We start from the raw sequence: 7,839 nt of genomic DNA, 5'->3' as shown, positions 1-7,839 counted from the left end.
GCTCACTGTAACCTTCGCCTCCAAGGTTCAAGTGATTTTCCTGCCCCAGTCACCTGAGTAGCTGAGATTACAGGCACACACTACGACGCCCGGCTAATTTTTGTATTTTTAGTAGACATGGGGTTTTGCCATGTTGGCCAGGCTGGTCTGGAACTCCTGATCTCAGGTGATTGGCCCGCCTAGGCCTCCCAAAGTGCTGGGATTACAGGCATGAGCCACCACACCCAGCCCAATAAAGAAATTTTTAAAATACAGTTCCATATTTTTAAATGTATGGAAATTTATAAAAGTTGCATAACAAAATATGCCAGGCCAAGATTACCTCAAATGATAATAATACAAAATTTATAAATCAGAAAAATCCCAATGCTACTTGAACTATCCAGAGCATCCAATATAAGGGAAACATCCATATTATTTTCATAAAATTTATATAAAAATAAGCAAAAATGCAAAGAGATTGCATATAGAAACATATGAAAATTAATATTTCACCAACTCAATACTGATGCTAGCAAATAAAATCAAATTGTACATTTAAAAATAATATGCACAAAGTGAGTTGAAACAGAAATACAAGGGAGCCTGAATAATAGAAGTGTTTTATCATTCTGGGAAAAATCATGTGATGATCTTCACATATGGAGGCATTACTGAATGTCCATACTTGTCTTTAAATTGGCTCAATAGTAAAGGATTTGATTGATATTTTCAGACACTATTTAACAGTAATGAATATATTATCCCTAAGTTGGTATTTTAATGGGAAAACACAAAAAGCTCCTTATTAAATTCAGAAACACGACTAAGGTAAATGCTATTCCCATTGATATGTAATACCAATTTTGAGAAATTAGGGAAATGGACCACCAGAAGCAATGAGAGACATGAGATTTGGAAAAGAAAATGGCAAAACTATAATTGTAAATGGTGAGACTGTGTGATTGGAAGCAATGAAAAATGGAGAGAAAATTTAGGGAAGTAACATATAAAATTTACAATGATAAATCAATATTTTCATATATAGAAGCAAAAACAAGTTGTAATATTTAATAAACTAGAATACTCAATTTACAGTTGCAAAAATAAAAATATGCCTAGAATAGACCTAGAAAGAATTATGAAAAAGCCTATGAAAACATAAATATGAGAACAACTATAAAAGTCTTGAAAAACACAGGAGTATCCTTGAAGTAATAAATAAAGTACTATATTTTTAGATAGAAAAAATAAAACATAATACAATGTCAGTTCTCCTTAAGAATTTACGAATTTAACATGAGTCCAAAATAAGTATCATGAGTTAAATTTTTTGTTGTTAGATTGGTTGATTATAAAATTCGTGAGAGAATGAGCAGAATATCCCTTTAAAACCCCTGAAAAATAAAAGCTGTGTTTAAGTAGATGGGTAGTATACTATACGTTAAAATGTACTATAAGGCCTTTATATTGGAAAGAAAGTAGTAATGACAAATGCCCATACCGAAAGATCAATGAAAAAGAATGGGAAATCCAGACACTAACTCAAGTACATACAAGAATTTTGCATATGATATCGGAAGCATTCCAAATTAGTGGTGGAAGGCAGAACTTTGAGTTAATGCTTTTGCACAACAGGCTAGCCATATAAAAAAAGAAAGATTAAATTGAATACATTCTTTATGGTATACATCAGAATACATTTCAAATGGATCAAATATTTATAATTAAAAAATAAAATATGAACACTTATAGGTACAAGATGAAACACTTAGTGGACGCTTCATAATCTGGGAGTGAGATAAACAATGACTCAAGATCTCAAAGCCATAAAGGCAAAGTTTGACCAATTATGCTTCAAAACTCTTAAAATATACATGTGAAATTAGGAATAATGTTTGCCATCTATGTCCTAAAGTACAATCGTTTTTTCAGGGGAAAGAGTGTACGCAGTCCCCGACTACCACAAATCATGCAGTCCAGTTTCCCACATTTTGGGAAATCGCAGGGGTCAGCACAGCCAGAGCGCAATGAACAAGCCTCGCCCTGGGAAACCACCTTCGTGATCATGGTATCTCCCCTGCCAGGTAAGTACATATTTTTAATGTTAATATGCTTCCCTCAAATTAAATAAATAACTGAAGACCAACCCAATAAGACTGGGAAGAAATAAATACAAGTGTCTCATAAGTATATAAAAAGATGTTTAACTTCACTCGAAATATTTGAAATACAAATTAAAATTATAATCCTGAGACATTCCTCGGGTGAAAAAAAACCCAAAAGCTGAACATGCTTTTCAATCATGGTGGAAGATGAAGCAAAAGCAATGAGATCTTGCAAAAACTCACTATAATGAAGATAGCACCAAGCCATGAGGGATCTGCCGCTGTGATCCGAACACCTCCCACCAACCTGTACCTCCAGCATTGGGAATTACAATATTACATGAGTTTTGGAAACAAATATCCAAACTATACCAGCTGGTTTTGAAGGAAGGGAAATTTGGAAAGCAAGTAATTGAAGATTTTTGGACTATGGTAAGTTTAGCATTACTATCATAAATTCGAGGTAACATGATATGAAACATATTTTAAGTCTGCCCAAGTCAAACCTGAAGATATGATTATGGGAGTCACAGTGTGAAGATTAATTGTACCATCGTATAACTGGATACAATCATTGTGAGACAATGTAAAGAAAACATTAGAGAGAAAACTGAGCCTAGAGCACAATCATTTTAGAGGTCCCTTGAAATGGAAGGACTATGGAGACTGCAGAGAAGTATCCAATGACATAGCACTGCCCAAGATATGAAAAGTGTTTAAAGACAGTAGAATTTAGGCAACAGGTTTGAAGATCATTACATAGTCAAGTAAATTTTGACCAGAAATGTGACCTTTGGATTTTGACATCATAGAGGTTATTAATATCCTCAAGAATTATGGTTTCACTACAGAAATATGGAAGCAAGCTTGATAGGCCAGCTTGAATAAAGTAACACAGGGTGACAATGTAACAGTAATCTGGAAGCCATCTATAAAATGTTTCTCCTTCTGTATCCTGTATTATCTTTCTTGAGATTTTGATTTCTCCGAGTTACTTTTTCCCTTGATCTTGATTTTAGAGACCCTAATATTCTTGAATACTGTACTAGATAACTGGTCAAAGAAGGATCAGGGTCTTTTCAGACTGATAAGGAATTTTAACAGATCATGGGAGAAAGAGCTGGGGCCGATTTGTTGCTCTCTTTGAAAGATAGATCTTGTTGATTGACATTAAGAACAGATTGAAAAATAAGATAAATTTAAGAAAGCACTCTAAAAGTGATTCTACTTTTTTAGTTTATTTTCATATACAGGGAAAACTTATCTTTATGATTGTTTTTTCATCAGTGTACCATAGCTTCTCTTTACTCAATTTTTGTAACTTTTTGAACTGGCATGTTGTACTCTAAATTGAGGATTTGCCGTGTGTGTGTGTGTGTGTGTGTGTGTGTGTGTGTGTGTGTGTGTAGAGAGAGAATCATATTTTCAGTGGCTACTGAGAGTACAGTTTCTCAATTTTCTGATAATTTATTAACTTCTTTTGAGTTTTATTGGTACGCTGGCCTACTGTGAATTTGAGGTGCTGGTTTTCTAAAATGTCATTGCGTCTAACAAAATTGACAATAATTTCTTAATATCTCTAATGCCAAGTTCATATTCGAACTTCTCTATCTAATAAAGATGGGAACAAAAATGCTAGAGGGAGAAAGGTGAGGGACCAAGGGGTGAAAAACTAACCATTGGGAATAGTGAGTACTATTCTCACTACCTAGGTGACCAGATCACCGCAAACCTCAGCATCACACAATATACCTATATAACAAACCTGTGCATGTACACCCGAATCTAAAATAAAACTTGAAATTAAAAAATATAATAATAGATAGAAGTCTGGATATAAGGAAATAAATCCCAGAATGTTAGTGTTGAAAAGATAAATAAATAAGAATGTAACTCTTTGATATATATTTTAACAATTTGAAAGTAAGTAGAAAACATTTTGAACCATTGCTAAAAAAAGTAACTATTTTTCCATAACTATAACATTATTACATCAGAGAAAATTAACAATAATTTCACAAAAACTAATATGCTGCCCATTCTCAAGTTTTCTCAGCTGCATCTTTCATAGCTTTTCTTTTTTTTTACAAGATATAAATAAGGATTCTTAATTGAATTAGTTCATAAGACCCTTTAGTTTCCTGTAATCTTGTACAATCACCTTCATCATTACAGAAAGCCTTTTTCCCATTATTTTTTTCTTTTTAATATTTTATGTACTCAACTATTTTGATAAACTTATATTATCATAGTTTATTGTTCAGGTAAAAACCTAAACAAAGTACATGTGTTATATTTGGTGCCAAATCCCTCAAGATTTTTTTGCTTTGTAATCCCCTATCACTTTTGCTTTATTTTGTTTTTGTTTTTTATTTTATTAATTTATTTAAAAACCGGGGTCACTTTTAACCTACTCCTCTATTTTCCATATTTCCTATAAGCTGGTAGTTAGACCCAAAGGTTTTCTTGTATTCAGGCTTGTTTTTAAAGATTATATTATTTTATTTTTTTATACATGTTAATTTCAATCTTCAATAATAAAATTCAATAAATTTGATTCCTTAATTATATAAACTTTCTTTACACATTTACATTGTCAAAGTTCATACAAAACATTACAAGGATTTGACTGACTCTATGCATGGTACCATCACACAGAAGGAGGAGGGAGCTAACCCAGTAACATACAGTCAAAAATTAAATTGTTGATATGTACAGTATATTTGGTCCTTCATTATTCATAACACCTTCCTCTAAAAGACAAACATTCCTAAACCTTAGTTACAATATATCAAAATTTGCTATTCACATTGAAACCACCTCTTATATTATCAGAGCAATCGATTATTAATAATTTTAAGAAACAAATGAGAACTGAGACTATGAATTAAAACCCCCAACTTCTTGTTATGCTCCAAGTTGCCAACCCTAAAATAGGTTTAATTTGGTAATTTTCCCATTGTGAAGAGTGGCAAGAAGAAATGACTTGAAGACAATATTATTTAATATACATGGAGACACACATTTTTCTTAAAACTATCTGTTCTTCTTGAGAGTGTAAAAGGAGCCTTGATAATGCATAAATTGTGATGATCTTGGCAGGATTTATAGAACAACCATTGCCATTCAGGTAGTGGAGACTGCACTAGCAGTTCAGGTTTTGTAGAGAAGCTAATGGAATTCCTATATCTGAATGCAGAACCCTTAGGAATTTGTTTTAAGGGTCTTTTCCTAGGACTTCAATAGACTCAAGTCATAGGCTAGAGACGTAATTTGAGATATACACTTATGAAAGGAAGAAGAAAACGAAGGTAAAAAAATTCAAATTTTAGACAGTGACTTGGCCTATACTCCAGTGGGTAGTTTATTTGACTAAGCTCACTTTAACAAATAAATCCCTTCACTTCAATCAGGCCTATTAAATTTAATTCATTAAAGTTATACACACTCCAGAATGCTTACAAAAGATATTTATACCTATTATGGTTATAAAAGGCATAAATTCAGTTTCAAACTAAGTCAAAAAAAAAAAATCCTCAATATAACATGAATGACAGTACAGGGAAACAGAAACTAGAAAATCCCAGCACTTTGGGAGGCCGAGTGAGGCCGATCACAAAGTCAGGAGTTCAAGACCAGCCTGGCCAATATGGTGAAACCCTGTCTCTACTAAAAATACAAAAAAAAAATAAAAAATAAAAAAAAAAAAACCAGGGGTGGTAGTGGGTTCCTGTAGTCCCAACTACTCTGGAGACTTAGACAAAAGAATCGCTTGAACGCGGGCAGCAGAGTTTGCCGTAAGCCGACATTGCGCCACTGTACTCCAGCCTGGGCGACAGAGGGAGACTCCATCTCAAAAAAATAAAAAGAAAAAGAAAAGAAAAAAAGAAATTCTCTAAAAAACAAAGAAAATTTTGGTTTCCTTCTTTGTTTGGTGAGCAGTATGCCATATAATACCCAAAGTCGGCTTAAAAATATTTTCATTAACTATTTTTATTTTTGAGGGAAGTTACCAAGGCAATTCTTTTCCTCAAAAGTATTCCATTTCTCTTTGGAATAGCATATTTTAAGGACTATGCTAATACCTGGGATTTTTACTCAGTAAATCATGATGATTACTATGTGTAAAAGAACTTTAAGCAGCATTGAAGGCTTGTGTGGGACATAAAATATTACCAAAGACTATAAAAATAATTTCAATTAATTTTTACATGTTCTCTTTTATGACAGAGAACAGCACTGGTTATGTTTTAAATGGATAAATGGTTTCTTTATAGATCATTTAATTTTCCTTCTCTAACTGTTGATCCTGAGAAGCCATTCTTTCTATTTGATAGATTGCTTTCAGAAAAATTATCAACGAGTTTATAATAATTATCTAAAACTGTAAATTTAGAATGGAGTTGTTTAATACTAGATCTGAGAGGTGTAAAAAACAGCAACGAAGACTAGATTTGGAAAGTATGGTCTTGAATTGCTTGTCAAATTCTGAAGCTATAAAGAATGAATGTTTCAGCTTTGCATTACAAAACCTCATTTATGATTTTTAAAATACATTTGAAATAAAAATGATTAAACTACATTTGGTTCACTGACATTACTTTGGACTTCATAATCCTTTATATGTTGTAAGACTATTTTTTCTTACGTTATTACTAGAAATTTTGTGTGAAGCTGCAACATATCTAAAATTTATCAGGCTTATTTTTAAGTGAAACTAGGATTCATCACTAGCTTCAAGTAAATACTGACCTTTTTTGTCACTTGGCTTTTAAATAATTTTCCCATCTATATCTTTTCTTTTTTAAAATTTTTTATTTATTAAAAACTTATATAAAAACATTCAGGTGTCTATATTGGAAGTATATATAATTAAAGTTTCTTTTCTACCTATATTTTCCAAAGGTAATCCCTAAGAGACATTCATATATTCTTCCAAGAATTGTCTATGCTTCTATGAATATGTATTAAAATAAAACATAATTTTGTTATATTTTTGGCAACTTGCTTTTATCAGTCATTAGTCCATAGAGTGATACTTATTTAACTTTTTAAATAGATTTTAAATGACTGCACAGAAATTAATGTATGGCTATAGCATAATTTATGAAATCAATATCTTTTTCTGAAGAAAATTTGGGTTACTGGGTTGTTTCCAGTTTTGTTTAGATTTAATTATTTTTCAATTTCAAACAGCACCATGTGGATATGTATTTTAGCATAATTCATTGACTATATTCTTATACTAAATTACTAGGGTCAGAATTTCTAGAACAAAGAGTTATCCAATTTAAATTGTTATCAAATTTAAACACAGAAGATTAAAAGTAGTGGAGCCAGCTACAAAGTGAGGTATGTTCAGAATCCGTATTTTCTTGTGTGCTTTTTGTTTTTATAGAAAGAAAAATTTGTTACTTTTAATTTTTATTGAAAAATAAACACACAACTAGATTTAAATATTATAATTGTACATCTGTCTATATGTTTGCAAACTTAACATCATGTAACCAGCACAACCCATATGTCAAAATTAAACACATCCTGATTTCTAGCAGCATAAATTAGTTTTTCTGGTTTTCTTCTGATGTAAATAGAGACATAGAGTCTACATTGTGTCTGGCCTCTTTCACTCACTATTATATCTGTAATATTTATGCATGCTGTTGTATGTAGTTATAAATTGTTCATTCTCATTACTGTGTGATACTTGATTGAGTGATTCTAGCACATTTTTTCTATATTGGAATAATGG

At 31.7% G+C, this 7,839-nt stretch overlaps 1 non-coding gene across 1 annotated transcript; it reads right to left on the bottom strand.

Moving 5' to 3' along the window:
• Nucleotides 1-1,911: 1,911 nt before the first annotated feature.
• LOC135275986 (U1 spliceosomal RNA) lies at nt 1,912-2,074 on the bottom strand. The gene has a single exon (XR_010343562.1). It is a non-coding gene; the product is annotated as a U1 spliceosomal RNA (small nuclear RNA).
• Nucleotides 2,075-7,839: the final 5,765 nt, after the last annotated feature.

Source organism: Aotus nancymaae, unplaced genomic scaffold, assembly GCF_030222135.1.
Source record: "Aotus nancymaae isolate 86718 unplaced genomic scaffold, 86718_ANA_hifiasm-v0.15.2.pri h1tg000019l, whole genome shotgun sequence".
NCBI classification, from domain to species: domain Eukaryota; kingdom Metazoa; phylum Chordata; class Mammalia; order Primates; family Aotidae; genus Aotus; species Aotus nancymaae.
The sequence above is the reverse complement of the archived record's forward strand: the minus strand, read 5'-3'. Positions and strand labels throughout refer to the sequence as shown.